Below are 14,254 nucleotides of genomic sequence, written 5' to 3'. Positions count from 1 at the left end.
CCTGGATAAATGCTTATAGTCACCCAAAACCTGTGTTCTTTCTACCCGTAAGGGACCCATTTATATGTGGAATCAACTATACTACATATTTAATCATTGAGGCTGACCTTAGAACTGGAGGGACCCTATGGATGTTCCAGTAAGTGTCAGAAGGGCTTCTGATCCACTAGAGTCATGCTGGGTCATCAGGAGTGGCACAGGAATGTGAATCCGAGAACAAACCAGGATAATAGGAGTGTTGTATCTGGAAGTTACCTGGACATTGAGCTCTGTGCGAATGTTTCAGACACAATTTTCAGCAGGTGTAAATGTAATACCCCTAGTATAGGGAACAATGTGACAGACATGGTCAAAACAGACAAAAAACACTTCCAAACCTCCCATTTGAAGCTAGACAAACCAGTAGGACAGATACATAAAATATCCTTAATTCATTCTCAATGAAATTAATGACTGGAAGTTGTAAGAGATTACACTCTACTGTAATGACTGCAACCGTCCCACTTAAGGGAAGACTATGATCCTGCTCAGGAGAGCCAAGTACATTCTCGCCCGAAGCAATAGGACAGGTAGCAACTGCAGTATGTAACTGTGGGGAGGAAAGATCCAAAACTGCTGGTGTTCCAAGAGGGCACAGACCGAGAGGGAAAAAAAAATTAACACTCCTAGGATGCCTCCATCTGCTGTCCAATCAGTTACCTATCTGGTGTGGAAGAACAGCCGGCCCTGTATTCTAAAAAACCACTAACTAGGGGATTGAGAAATTGAAGAAAAAAAATAAATGGGCCCAAAATAAGTGCCTTCTGGACACAGAGCAGAAAACGTTGCCTTAAGTCACAAAGCTGCTTTGTTTTGCTGGTAGTATAAGCAGAATATCCCTATCCTGGGCCAGACTTGAACAGAGGTCATCTCTATTGACTAACAAGACACTTTGAGGACTCCTATAGCCTGAAAACCCTTGGTTTGAAATATAGACCTTATGCAAATTCCCAGTGGCCTGATATGCATGTGTACCCTGTCTCTATAGACACCCTGTATAGGCAGATAAAATGTCCCATCTATCCTGACATTAAGAATATCAGTAGAAATAGTATAGGAATAACACTGGGTAGTGGCTCCCCTCTCTAATTTGTAGGAGGCACCAAGGAGTCACCCTAGAAAACGGTAGAGATACATCTAGGGATCCTTCAGCCAAGCATAGAGAACTGTATACCTTGTTCTTCCTTAAACCTATGAATATGGAATTTCCACAGGTTGCACCCCTAGAAACTAGCCAGATGTCCTGGCTGCTATAGTGAAATTTATGGATGAAGAGTTCAAGTACTAATTGTTCCAGGAATCTTCATAAATACTATATGTTGCATAAAAATTAAAGGTTTATTGAGCCAACGTTTCTGGTTCCAAAAAAGAACTCATCCCAAGGACACAAATCATATATAGATATCTGTGCAAACATATATACACATTCATATACATGCCTTAGTATTAAAATATATGCACCTGCCTATGGCCCTCTTATAGATGCAAACATATATGTTGCTTGGTAGACCAGTTGTATTATGGAGTTTATCCATTAATTGAGCATTTGTTCTGAAGGCACTAGAATCCCCCTGCAGGATGTGGGCCATGGTGCGAGCATATATTAAAATGTGTGATAATAATATGTACCTCAGTCAGAGTCCTAAGCTCCTGGTTCTGGTAGAGCACAGTACCCGACCCCAGAGCCTGAGTCGAGTGGGTAATAAACTGCACAATTGACTGGGCAAAGCAATTATCTGGTCCTCCATTCGTTCAGGCAGTGATCAGTGATACAAGGCTGCTGAATCTGGAAAAATTTACATTCCATGGTCCCAAAAGTAGTACATACCTGTGGTTATTGTTAACCCAGCAATCCTTATGACAGACAGGCTTCAGAACTCCTGTAGTGTTTATCAAGACAAAGTTAAGCTTACCTGCCATCGGGAAAAATATTGCCTAGTGCTTAATTTATTAAGCCATATCTTATCCCAGGAGCAATGCCATGGAATAAAAAGACCTTCATATGTAGGTATTCCTATCAGTAGTCATCTGGATTAAACCTGAATGTACCCCAGAAACAATTACAACCCCATGTAATGCATAGTTTAGGTTAGCTGCAGTCAGAGCAAACCTATATCAGACCTTCATAGCCACCCAGTCCAGTGATCTACATCTATTAGAGCTACTGGTTCAAGGTGAGCAATAATTAGAGCATATCATACTGCAGAGAATAGGAGCATACAGATATGATCACAGCAACATGTAATACATAAAATATTAGCTACTGCTTAGGGCAAGCGTATATCTGGTCCTAGCCGTTCCCAGGCCTGTGCTTTACATACCTTAGGGCTACCTATTCCAGGTGAGCCAAAGCCAGGGTATATACTGCAGAAGAAAATATAAGCACAGATACAATCACAGTAACATGAAATACATAGTTTATATTAGCTGCTGCTTAGGGCAAGCATATATCAGGGCCTAGCAACTTAAAGGCCTGTGCTCTACATCCATTAGGGCTACTTGTTCCATGAGAGCAATAGCCAAATCGTATACTGCTGAAAACATGTAATACATAGTTAGGTTAGCTGCTGCTTATAGCAAGCATGTGTCAGGGCCTAGCAGCAGGACAGATCTGTGCTCTACATCTCACAGGGCTACGTGTTCTTTGTGAGCAATAGCCAGAGCATAAGCTGTAGAACAAAATAGTAGCACAGGTACAATCACAGCAACATGAAATACATAGTTAGATTAGCTGCTGCTTCGAGCAAGCATGTCTCAGGGCCTAGCAGCCAGCCAGACCTGTGCTCTACATCCTGTAGGGCCACGTTTTACCTGTGAGCAATAGCCAGAGCTTAAGCTGTAGAACAAAATAGGAGCACAGGTACAATCACGGAAACATGAGGTCCATAGTTTAGATTAGCTGCTGCATAGAGCAAGCTTATATCGGGCCCTAGCATTCAGCCAGACCTTTGCTCGACCTCTATTATGGCTACCTGTTCTATGTGAGCAATAGCCAAAACATAGAATGCAGAACAAAAATAGCGCAATACATATTATGGATTATCTGCTGTTTAGAGCAAGTATATATCAGAGCCTAGCAGCCCCCCCCCCCCAGCCCAGTGATCCATATTCAATAGGGCTACTGGTGTCCTATTTGTAAATGGCCTGAATTCAGCACCCAGCCTGATAGTATACAATACTTGTCAGCATAAGAGAATGTTAACCCAATTATCTATTTGTATAAGGGCTACTGTTTCAGGCAGGCTACTGGTTTCAGGCAGGCTACAAGCATATCCAGGCACAGTGCAGATAAGCATATGAATATATAGCATGCAAGCAGTTAGTTAGACTTTAGTACACTGCAGAACAGCATATGGACACACTCCTTACCTGCTGCTCATTATGCAAGGCTAGAAGCAGACCCCCTTAATGCCACAAATTCCAGGACACTATTGTTAAAGGATAAGTAAACGTTTAAAACAAGTGAATGTAAAATTGATGAGGGGGCTATTCTAAGCACCTTTGTCATTTACATTCATTATTTATTTTGTTTTTATTCCAAGATATTAAAGGATATATGTACTGTTAATATGAATGGATTTTGTTACAACAGCGCCACCTGCTGGTCAGTTTCCCACCAGTCTGACCACCAAGTAGTCAAGGAAGTTGTCAGGAGAAAGAAAGAGGCTGCTCTGATGTTCTTCTGCTTAGGAAAACAATTGGAAACCTTTATCAAATCTTTCCTAAGCAGAAGAACATCAGCCTCTTTCTTTCTTTCTCCTGACAACTTCCTTGACTACTTGGTGGTCAGACTGGTGGGAAACTGACCAGCAGGTGGTGCTGTTGTAACTAAATTCATTCATATTAACAGTACATGTATCCCTTAATATCTTGGAATAAAAACAAAATAAATAATGAATTCAAATGACAAAAGTGCTTAGAACAGCCCCTTCATCAATTTTACATTCACTTATTTTAAACGTTTACTTATCCTTTAACAGGAAAACAGGCCTCACAAGTTTACTGACAACAGCAGGACTTACCTGAGGCTGCAGCTTCCTCCCTTGCTGAGTTAGAGAGTGGGCGGGGCCATCTCCACTTGCTTTAGCTGGACCTGATTATACTCAGCTGGTGTCTGTATAGGCAGGGAACCCAAAGCAACTGCGTAGGTTATACTGAGGCTAATTGGATAATTAGTGTTGGTGCCTCCTGCACAGGCCCAAGTTTGCTATAATATGAAGCCTATAGCGCAACTTTGTTTTTTTTTATTATTATTATTATTATTATTATTATTTTTACTACCTCCACCTTAGGAAAGTCTGTTGAGGAAGGCAGTTGGCCATGACCTGCCCCCATTAAAACAAAAATAAAACAAAGGTAACAGGGGGCAGTAAGGTTCAGGCCCCTAACTAATTAGCCTAAACTATCTGCCACCTCCCTCGCCCATCCATAAAAATGGGGTGTAGGGGCCACATACACCACTGCCGCCGGATGCCCTCTGGGCAGGTCGGGAGGGCACACGAATGGGGGGGACAAGCACCTGCCACCCAATGCTCTTGATAGCAATACAGGAAGGAAACTGAAATACAGGCAGACAAGGAGTAGCAAACATTGCACCTCAGTGCCTTACCTGATTCAGGAGCTGAAGTTCAGAAGACTCCAGGTCTGAGGTAGTGTGCTGGGGGGAAAAAAAGGTCCCATGGACCAAAACCCCTGTCCCTAGGACACCTTTTGGGCAGGCCTAATGCTGTCCTAGGCATAAAAAGAGAAAAACAAAAATTTGCTTCTAATGATTGAGGCATTTGTTCAGAGAACAAAGCCAAGAGCATAAGAGAAGGAAAAAAAAGACGCCGGTAGGTGGGTGTGGTTGGCCTTTTAAAGGCTTGGGGAGGTTCCTTCTAATTGGAGCAGGGAGGAGGGGCTATCCCGTAACGTACTGACATGGAGTTCGTGTAGTGAAATCTCTCTGTCAGCTACACAACCTACTTCCAAGTCAGTTTCACTGCTGCGCTTTTCCAAAAACTGCCCCCTTCCAGGCAGAGTCACAGACCCCTTGGCACTTGCTTTCTCTCTCAATCTCAGGCTCCACAGGCCCATTAGTTTTTCTCTAAAACCTCCTCTCACACACTGGAAACAGCTAGAACAACCCATTCATATACACTGGGAACAGCCTGAAAGATCTGTCTCTTCCCCTTAATGCATTGGCAATCTGCTCTCAGCTGCTACCTAATTATCTTATTTGTAGAGAATAGTAACCCTATCTGCACTAGGTATCCCCTTTCAGCCATTCCCTGTATATTTTAGGCAAGACAGATGTGCTTAACAAACAGGTGAAAGCACCTGTTTATTATTTCTTACAGATATACAGTGCCAAATAGATAATACAATTAAAGTATGGTATAATCGTGTTCTGTGGTAGTTCAGAATAGAACAGGATCACACTCACTTACAGCTGTCACCTGCAGCAACCCCATAGCCCTTGGCCTCTTTGCTTATGAAATATACTGGGATTTACAACACAGTACTTCCACCTAGTGGGCACGAGGAGTACATTCTACTATAAAATAAACAACGTTTTGCAGGAACAAAGATACACATAAGCAAATATTCAAAAATACAAATAGAAATCCTCCACTGTTGCATGTGGGGTCTGTCTAACTCCCAGCACAATCTTTCAGATGCCACAGTCCAACACTCCAAAATGTAATTTCTCTGTTCAGTCCCTGGCAATGTGTCTTTTCCCCGAGAGCTCTTATATCCAAGGTAGCGCTACCTATCCAAGAGTACCTCTCCTTTGGATATGGCAGTCACTCCCATGTAGCAGGTTCAAGGACTGTCCTCACACAGGGGCCCACACACTGAAGGCTTCCAAATACCCTTCCCCTTGATAGATCACATACTGGGGAATCACACAGGCAGCCAAACAGCCCTCCCTGTAGATTGGAAGCAAAAGTGAGGTTCTCCCTGGGCTGAATGATGTCACAGGTAGAACAGGCGGAAAGTTCGCTATTCCCTACATTCCACTAACCTCAATGGAGGGTCCCAGCTTAAGTTTTCAGTTGGAGCATGTATTTTTGTTGCTTTAATATGATGGGACCCAGACAACGAAAGAGAGAGAGAGAGAGAGAGAGAGAGAGAGAGTTACCATACAAACCTCTTTTCTTCTTTTTCTCTATATCTTTTTGCCTTTCCTTCTTCTCAATTTCTGTTCTTCGCCTCCCTACACTTTTCAATAAAACCCCTTTTTAACTATAGATTATTTTCCAGTAATGGATCAGATTCAATCCAATTCATAAACATAAATCCCCTGGTATGGCCAGCTAAGAGCCAGGCCTAATTTAGGAATGGGGGTGTTTCTCTTTCCAGGTTAAAGATTGCAGCTTCACGAAGGGTGGATATTGCTGGGAGCCTGGGACTTAGGCCCCAGTAAAGGAACAGCCCAAAGGGTAGTAAGGCCCTTGGTGAAGTTGGGGATACAGGGAACCAGTGAATGAGGTATTACATAGTGGCAGGTATAGCCCCTGTAGTACACTAGAGGTATCCATTCCAACTGATATTGCCTGTAATATTGGGATCTAAGTCACTTCAGGGTGAAGTGAGATTCCTGCAAAGTCTCCTCAGGGGAGTGTCGATATTACACTCTGCATTTGATGATGCCTATACCACTTGCCTCAGAGAAACTGTACTGTGAGTAAACCCTGGGGAACTCTTTTTGTTTTGTTTGCAAGAACCTCTGGTGCCCTCTCTCTTTTTTTTCTGCAGCAGCATGAGAGGTGTAGTTGCACAACACCATCACCAGACTCTTCCACTTAGCGAAAGCCCATCCTGTGGACAGAGGGTCGAATGTAACCAATGCTCTGCCTGTCAGAGAACGTCTAGTATAGCCTAAATAGGATTACAATTCAATTGCCAATTTCCCCATAGACTTGAGTGGAGTTCTCTCATGATAAACCATGAGATAAGTTTTTCTCATTGTATTAAATCTATCCCAATGTCTGTTGGATTTATATAAACATATAAGCTTTGATCATTTAGAAACATCAATGATTTAAATTGGCCAAGGCCTTGGTAGGCTGTGCTGGCCTTCTGTTAATAACATGAAGAAGACAATCAATGGAGGGTAAAGGTTTCATTATCAGAAATAGTACATAACATGTTGTTTAAGCCTAATAATTAGTAAAATACTAATATATCTAGAGCCCAGATCTTTGTGTTGTGTGTGCGCTCAGCTTGATGGTTAGCCTCCCCTTGTTAAAATCATTTTCATCTGTTCTGCTGATAGATTCAGGGCTGCAAAACAAAAAAGATACAGTAATATATACAATAATGGGCAGTGATGGGCGAACTTGTCCAGTTTCACTTCACTGTAAAATTTGCGAATTTCCCTTGAAATTTGCGAAACAGCAAAAAATTTGCAAAACGGCGGCCTACATTTTCTTGAACGCTGGCGAATTTTTGCCAGCGAATTTTCATGGCTGTTTTGCGAATTACGTTGAAATGTGGGAATTCGCGCCTGGAGAATAAATTTGCCCATCACTAATAATGGGATCTTTTACTTGAATACAAACACTGAGCGGCAAAAGTCATACTTTCAAAATAATTGCCATACAGATATGGGATCAATTATCCAAAATTCTTGGGTCTTGGGTTTTTTTGAACAAGGGTTTTTTTTCCCTGTAATTTGTATCAGCATAACTTGAGTCTGCTAAAACACATTTCAGGGTTAAATAAGCCCAATAGTATTGTTTTGCCACCAATATGAATTCATCCAGCTCAAGTGCAAGGTACAGAGAAACAGGAAATAAGGGGGAAACAATTATTTGCTAAAAATAGAATCATGGTCTTCCTGTAATGCAGATCTTTTTGCATATCAGGTTTATGAATAAGAAGATCTCATACCTGCATAGATATAAATTCAAAACTCTTAATATCAGAGAAACTTGTAGGTTGCTATAAATATCTTTTTTTAGGTTAAAAAATACAATTCTGCTAATCCTGACATCCATATGATTTCACTTTTTCAACCGCACATTGGATTTTGCAAATGTGTTTTAATCAGGTGCCATTTTATGGTTCCTCCCCCCTGCCCACCCCTCTTGAATGCGATACCCAGGCAGCTCTGTATTCAAGGGGGTGGACACAGATATTTGCGCTGCATTTCAGAGTGCAGAAACCTACAGCAAGTCAATAAGCATTCAGAGCAAGGTAAAAAGTGCAAAAATATGTCGGATTGTGCCCCTTTGCACTTTGCAGCTTACCTTTTAAATGCCCAATATATAGTGGTGCACCGAATCCAGGATTCGGTTCGGGATTCGGCCAGGATTCAGCCTTTTTCAGCAGGATTCAGCCGAATACCTCTGCCTGGCCGAACCAAATCCGAATTTGCATATGCAAATTAGGGACAGGGAGAGAAATCGTGTGACTTTTTGTCACAAAATAAGGAAGTAAAAAATGTTTTCCCTTTCTCAGCCCTAATTTACATATGCAAATTAGGATTTGGTTCGGTATTTGGCTGAATCTTTAGAGAAGGATTCGGGGGTTCAGCTGAATCCAAAATAGTGGATTCGGTGCATCCCTACCAATATATTATCCTTACATTCCACATCAGGGGGTACATTCTCTTTATAATTTACAGGAGATACAGTTTAAGTAGGGCTGAGGACATGTTTTTGCCTGATAGAGATTCATAACAAAACTGCAAAAATAGGGCAGTTGCACTCATCACTATTTATAAGGAATTAGTGGCACTCAATCCCAGTCATCTGTTTGATTCAATACACAAATTTACCCCGTTTCACGGCGCAGAGCGAAGGAATCACGGGAGACGATATTGCTCAAATATCATGCGGCTTTATTTGGCACAATTAATTGACACTTAATTATTAGCCTATTTAAAGCCCTGAACACGTGACTCACATTAGACCCTGACGAAGTGCCCGGGAAGAGGGCACGAAACGCGTAGGTTTTTCCACACCAACCCACTGCTAGAATCCCACTCGATGTGCCAAATAAAGCCGCATGATATTTGAGCAATATCGTCTCCCGTGATTCCTTCGCTCTGCGCCGTGAAACGGGGTAAATTTGTGTATTGAAGTTACCTCCTCAACGAGGTGAGGAGGATCCCGCGAGAGCTGCGACTGAAGGTGGAGACGCTGCACAGGAAGGGTGAGCTCCGATTTAATATCTAAACCTGTCTTTTGTTGCTTATCTGTTTGATTCAGCCTATAGACTTGAACCTGAAACCTGTTATCCAGAGTGCTTCGGATCTGGGGTTTTCCAAATAACAGATCTTTCATTAATGTGGATCTTCATACCTTAAGTCTACTAGACCATCATATAAACACTAAATAAATGCAAAAGGCTTGTTTTGCCTCCAATAAGGATTAATTATATTTTAGTTGGGATCAAGTACAAGTTACTGTTTTATTATTATAGTGAAGAAAGGAAATCATTTCAAAAATATTTGGATTATTTTAATAAAATGGAGTCTATGGGAGACAACCATACTGTTATATGGAGCTAAGTATAAAACAAATCGGGCCAAATTCAGTTTAATAAGAAAAACTTATTCTATGGTTTATCACATGAAAATTCATGGAGGAAATTCAAATCGAGGAAAAAATACTTTTCTCCTAATTCAGTTCTAGTTTTTTCCCCATAGACTTCAATAGAGTTTTCGTGTGATAAACAGTTTTTCTCTACGAATTCCATCTGATTCTATGACAAAATCTGGAATAGCATAAGGAGATAAGATTGAATTGAATCTGGCCCAAGATCTGTTATTCATTATACCTGCCCATCATCAGACAGATCTCAATGGTTTGTATCTAATGTATCTCATGTATATTTATATTTCTCTGATTATCAATAACCGACAGCTTCTTACAATCCATTCAGGTGACCAAAAAGGGGAGATCATTTGAGGGGCTCTTTTCGTCAGACCCAGTGCTTCCCACATGTTCCTTATTTAAACTTAAAAAAGATCCAGCTTGTCTTACCTTGATTACATCATATATGGCCGTGTCTCTCGTCTGAAGCTCAACGTAGGGATTCTCAATAGACTATGAACTCTGCAGAAACACATTGACAAACTTTTGGCAAAACTGGATTTGATTATGATTTATTCTTCTTAGTTCCATGATATCAAAAGATAAATGTACTGTTGTTATAAATGAAATGCTGAGGTGTTGAGCACTCTCATTAATTTTACACTCACTTATTTTAAAGGTTTACTTATCCTTTAACAGTGCATCTGGAATAATCTTCATGGGTAATAGTAACTAAATGTGTGCTCTGAGAGGTGGAAACTATGTAGAAATGATTCCAGAAGAAATCACGGGATTCATACCCTGGAAATATAGATATAAAGGAATGAAATCACTAATCTTATTGAGTACCTGAACGTTGGTCTCCATTCTCCTGCCTCCTGGAGTTTCCCTCTTCTGCAACTTTCTGGATGCATTCAGGGGAAAAAAATGTTAACTTAGTCAATTAGCACTAATTATCTAATGCTTTATTTACTATTAGGTCTTTTCAGCTGACACAAGGTCACCCATTCAGATTAGAAGAAAAGAGGTTCCAGCTAAATATTGGGAAGGGGTTTGTTACAGTGAGAGCTGTGAAGATGTGGAATTGTCTCCCTGAATCAGTGGTACAGACCAATACATTAGATAGGTACAAGGAAGGGTCGGATGCTTTATTCACCAGTAGCTCCTCCCAGCAGACAGGAGGGAGCCAATGAGATTAGAGGAGGGAAAGGGGTGTTACAGGGAGAGCTGGGAAGTGAATCAGTGGTACAGGCTGATACATTAGATAGGTATAAGAAGGGGTTGGATGGTGTTTAGCAAGTGAGGGAATACAGGGTTATGGGAGATAGCTCATAGTACAAGTTGATCCAGGGACTGGTCCTATTGCATTTTGGAGTCAGGAAGGAAGGCAAATTGGTCAGGGTTCAGATGGGTTTTTTCGCCTTCCTCTGGAACAACTGGCAGTTAGGCAGTTTGTACAGTATATAGAGTTAAAAGGTTGAACTTGATGGAAGTGTGTCTTTTTTCAACCTAACTTACTATGTTACTATGTACTAAAATAACATTAATAAGAATCACAGTATAATAATAAAATATATTTTGCAAGAATAGTACTCATTTAGTTCCACATTGTTGCTGTTTTGCCCCAGACCCAGGTTAACTTTACATATTACCCTTGTGTATAATCTCCTACACAAAAATGACATACCTAAGAAATATATATAGAGCCAGAACCAATATTATGACCAGTACAGCACCAGCTACACCCCTGAGTATAATCCCCATTGGCAGATCCTCTCCTGTCTGTGCAGCTGAAATAGAAGAAACATGCAAATTATATTTATTGTAGTGGTGAAGGAGGAGTTGCATTACACTGCTGACATGGGGTGGGGAAATGGTTCATCAGAGTATCATGGCTTTTGCTCCGTCTGGGGAATCTGATATGTTAGAGTTCACTATGTGATAAATATGCCTTTAAAAATCCCACTATAAGACATAAAAAGTGTTGTACAACTAATTCCAAAATTATAGTCACCTCTTGATTTTGTTCTTATTGTTATTTCAATGCAAATAATTATAATTAGCATATAAAAATGTTATGAAGTCTCATCTGATTGTAAGTAATATTATATCCAGCTTTGTTCCACTGTAGAGTAGGGGGACTGGAGGGGCAGGTGTGTTCTACAGAGCAGGAGATGGAGACACTTTCCCCTTCAGTTAGAATTGAAGGAATCTGTATTGATGGCTCATTGGGAACATCTAAAAGAAAACATTAATTCAGTTACTATTAACAGATATGATAGGATCTGACTATGGCATTGATGCTCTTTTCTCATATCATCCAATTTATCCTTCATCTCTGTAGCATCAATTGGCCCAAATGCAGCTTTTCTGAAGAGGCAATAGACAGACATGTTCAACTTGGGCTCAATAAATGGACTTTTAATTGTTCTGCATATAATGCCAGTTGAGAAAATAATACGTAGACAATGCCGAAAGTATTTTATTTTATTTATTTGATATTATTTTATTTATTTTAGAATATTTTATATTATTCCATGATACGTATTGTCCCTTCAGTGTATTTAATTAACCCTTATCTATTATTATTATTATTATTATTTATATAGTGCCATCATTTCACACAGTGCTTTGTGCTGGAAATAAGTCATTGTAAGGATATATATAATAATATGTATCCTTCATTTTTTTTAAAAATAAATATCAATAATACAGATTATTATTGCTGCTTGAATAAGGAGGCACAGCAGTATTAACAATTTACCAAACATTTTTATATATATATAGAACATTTAAGTAGAAGTTTTTTAATCCATTATCTTTCTAAAGCACCTTATTCTTTATATCTTCATAGTTCATATTAAATTCTTGAAATCAGTTCCTACTCTACTATGGCAACTCCATGCCCTCCTTTAAGGAGGCTTAGATATGGTACGTCTCTATCAAGGTTGGGGGGTAGTGGGGAGCAAATACCAGGTTCTTTTCTTTGGCAATATGTTGACATTATCTTAGTCTTGCAGGAAGGTACCAATGCCATAAACATTGCAGTAGAATATAAACCTTTTTTAGCAGTGCACTATTATTTTGCACCAAGCCTTTTACCTTTAGTTTCCAACTTTTCGGCACTTTATTTATGGGGAATAACTGGACCTTCCAGCACTATGTATCTATCATCATATCCTTGACCCCCGACATCACTGGATGAGTCTACACAAATACTTTATGTACTCCTTACATAGCATTAGATTTTGTAAAATGGCTGCAAAGGATACTGTGACAGGGCCGTAACTAGGTGTAGGCAGAATAGGCACCTGCCTAGGGTGCAGGGTGTCGGGCAGGTACCTGTTATAGTGTTACCCTTTGTCTGTGTTTGCTCCTCTCTGCTCCTCTCCCCTCTGCCTCACTCTCTCCATCCTCCCCTTCCCTCCCCTCTGCCTCCCTCTCACCATCCTCCCCTGCCCTCCCCTCTGCCGTCCTCTCCCCTCCCTCCTCTGCTCTCAGGAGCTGCCGCTCTATAAATATATACACAAAAGTTTTTCTGCAAGCTTTAATTCCTCATTAAAACCATAGATCATTTAGTGTTCCAATATTCATGTGCTTTTATTTTAATTTAGATTGATACCTGCTACCTTAGAGACTCATAACATCCCCTACCTGAGACTTCAACATGTACATGGATATAGGGATAATAAGTGCCAGTTTCTTGCACATCATAAATACTCAGGGAGCAGCTGCTTGGTTGATTGCCGACCAGGGAAGTGCGACGTCTGTAATGTTCATTCACATCAGAGGAATCCCGGTGGTTGAACATTTTATTGTCGAGTTTAAGAATGATTTCCTTGTACCAAACCAGATTGAAGTTCTTATAGTTCCTGGGGCAGGTGAAGCTGCAGGGAATCTCCACACAGGATCCTCTCAATGCTCTGATGGATTCAGGGAGGGTAATTGCCAAATCCTGACTGTAGGAACCTGGGAACCAGCCTGACAAACAGACACATTAGTGCAACACACACAGTGTAAAGAGACTATAGCACAAACCTGTGACCAACTAGAGTGATACAGTGCACAAGTCATTGAAAACACTGTAATTATTTTAAATGAAAACAAGCAAACAAAAAATCATTGTATACACTCATGGGAAATCAGGGGACATTTCAGGACACCATGGAAAGGGGCCCCTTGAGAAATTAAAATGTAAAAAATTTGTAAGGCACCTATTGTTACCTATAATTACATCTATAGGCCAGAGGAAAGATACATCCTTCCACAACTTTCTATCGTTATCTCTGTTCCTTGCAATCATACTCACTTTACTTGTAATTCATTCTTTCCTTATAACTATGTAGGGACCCATAGAGTTAGATTTGTCTCTGTGGCTTTAATTCCCTATACTTCCTGATCTCCCTTGTTAATGGGCAAAAGCTCATGTATCTAGTTCAGTGCTTGAATTGGGGCGGGATGGGGCGGGATGGCATGCCGTTACTTTTTTTAAATGACCGTTCATCCCGCCAGGCAGGATGGAGCGATTGTTAATACCGGAGCTATCTTTTTTTTTTTTCCTTTGTTATGGCTCTGTTTTTGAAGACTGACAGGTGGATCTGTCCAATTATATGAGACGCGCCAAATCTTTGACACCCTATTGGCTGGGCGGGCCCTAAATGCTAATAAATAGCTGCACACTGCAGGCG

The 14,254-nt window shown here is 40.6% G+C and overlaps 1 protein-coding gene across 1 annotated transcript in view; it reads right to left on the bottom strand.

The window, feature by feature from the left end:
* The window catches only part of LOC121396607 (sialoadhesin-like), a 38,557-nt gene extending 38,365 nt beyond the window's left edge, over positions 1–192 (bottom strand). The window contains exon 1 of the mRNA XM_041571712.1: positions 108–192. The gene's annotated coding sequence lies outside the window, so the exon portion shown is untranslated. The remainder of the gene's footprint in view (positions 1–107) is intronic.
* Between the last annotated feature and the right edge of the window lie 14,062 nt (positions 193–14,254).

The sequence above is a fragment of the Xenopus laevis genome, chromosome 7S (assembly GCF_017654675.1).
Source record: "Xenopus laevis strain J_2021 chromosome 7S, Xenopus_laevis_v10.1, whole genome shotgun sequence".
Lineage (NCBI taxonomy): Eukaryota > Metazoa > Chordata > Amphibia > Anura > Pipidae > Xenopus > Xenopus laevis.
This window is presented reverse-complemented; position numbering and strand designations above follow the sequence as displayed.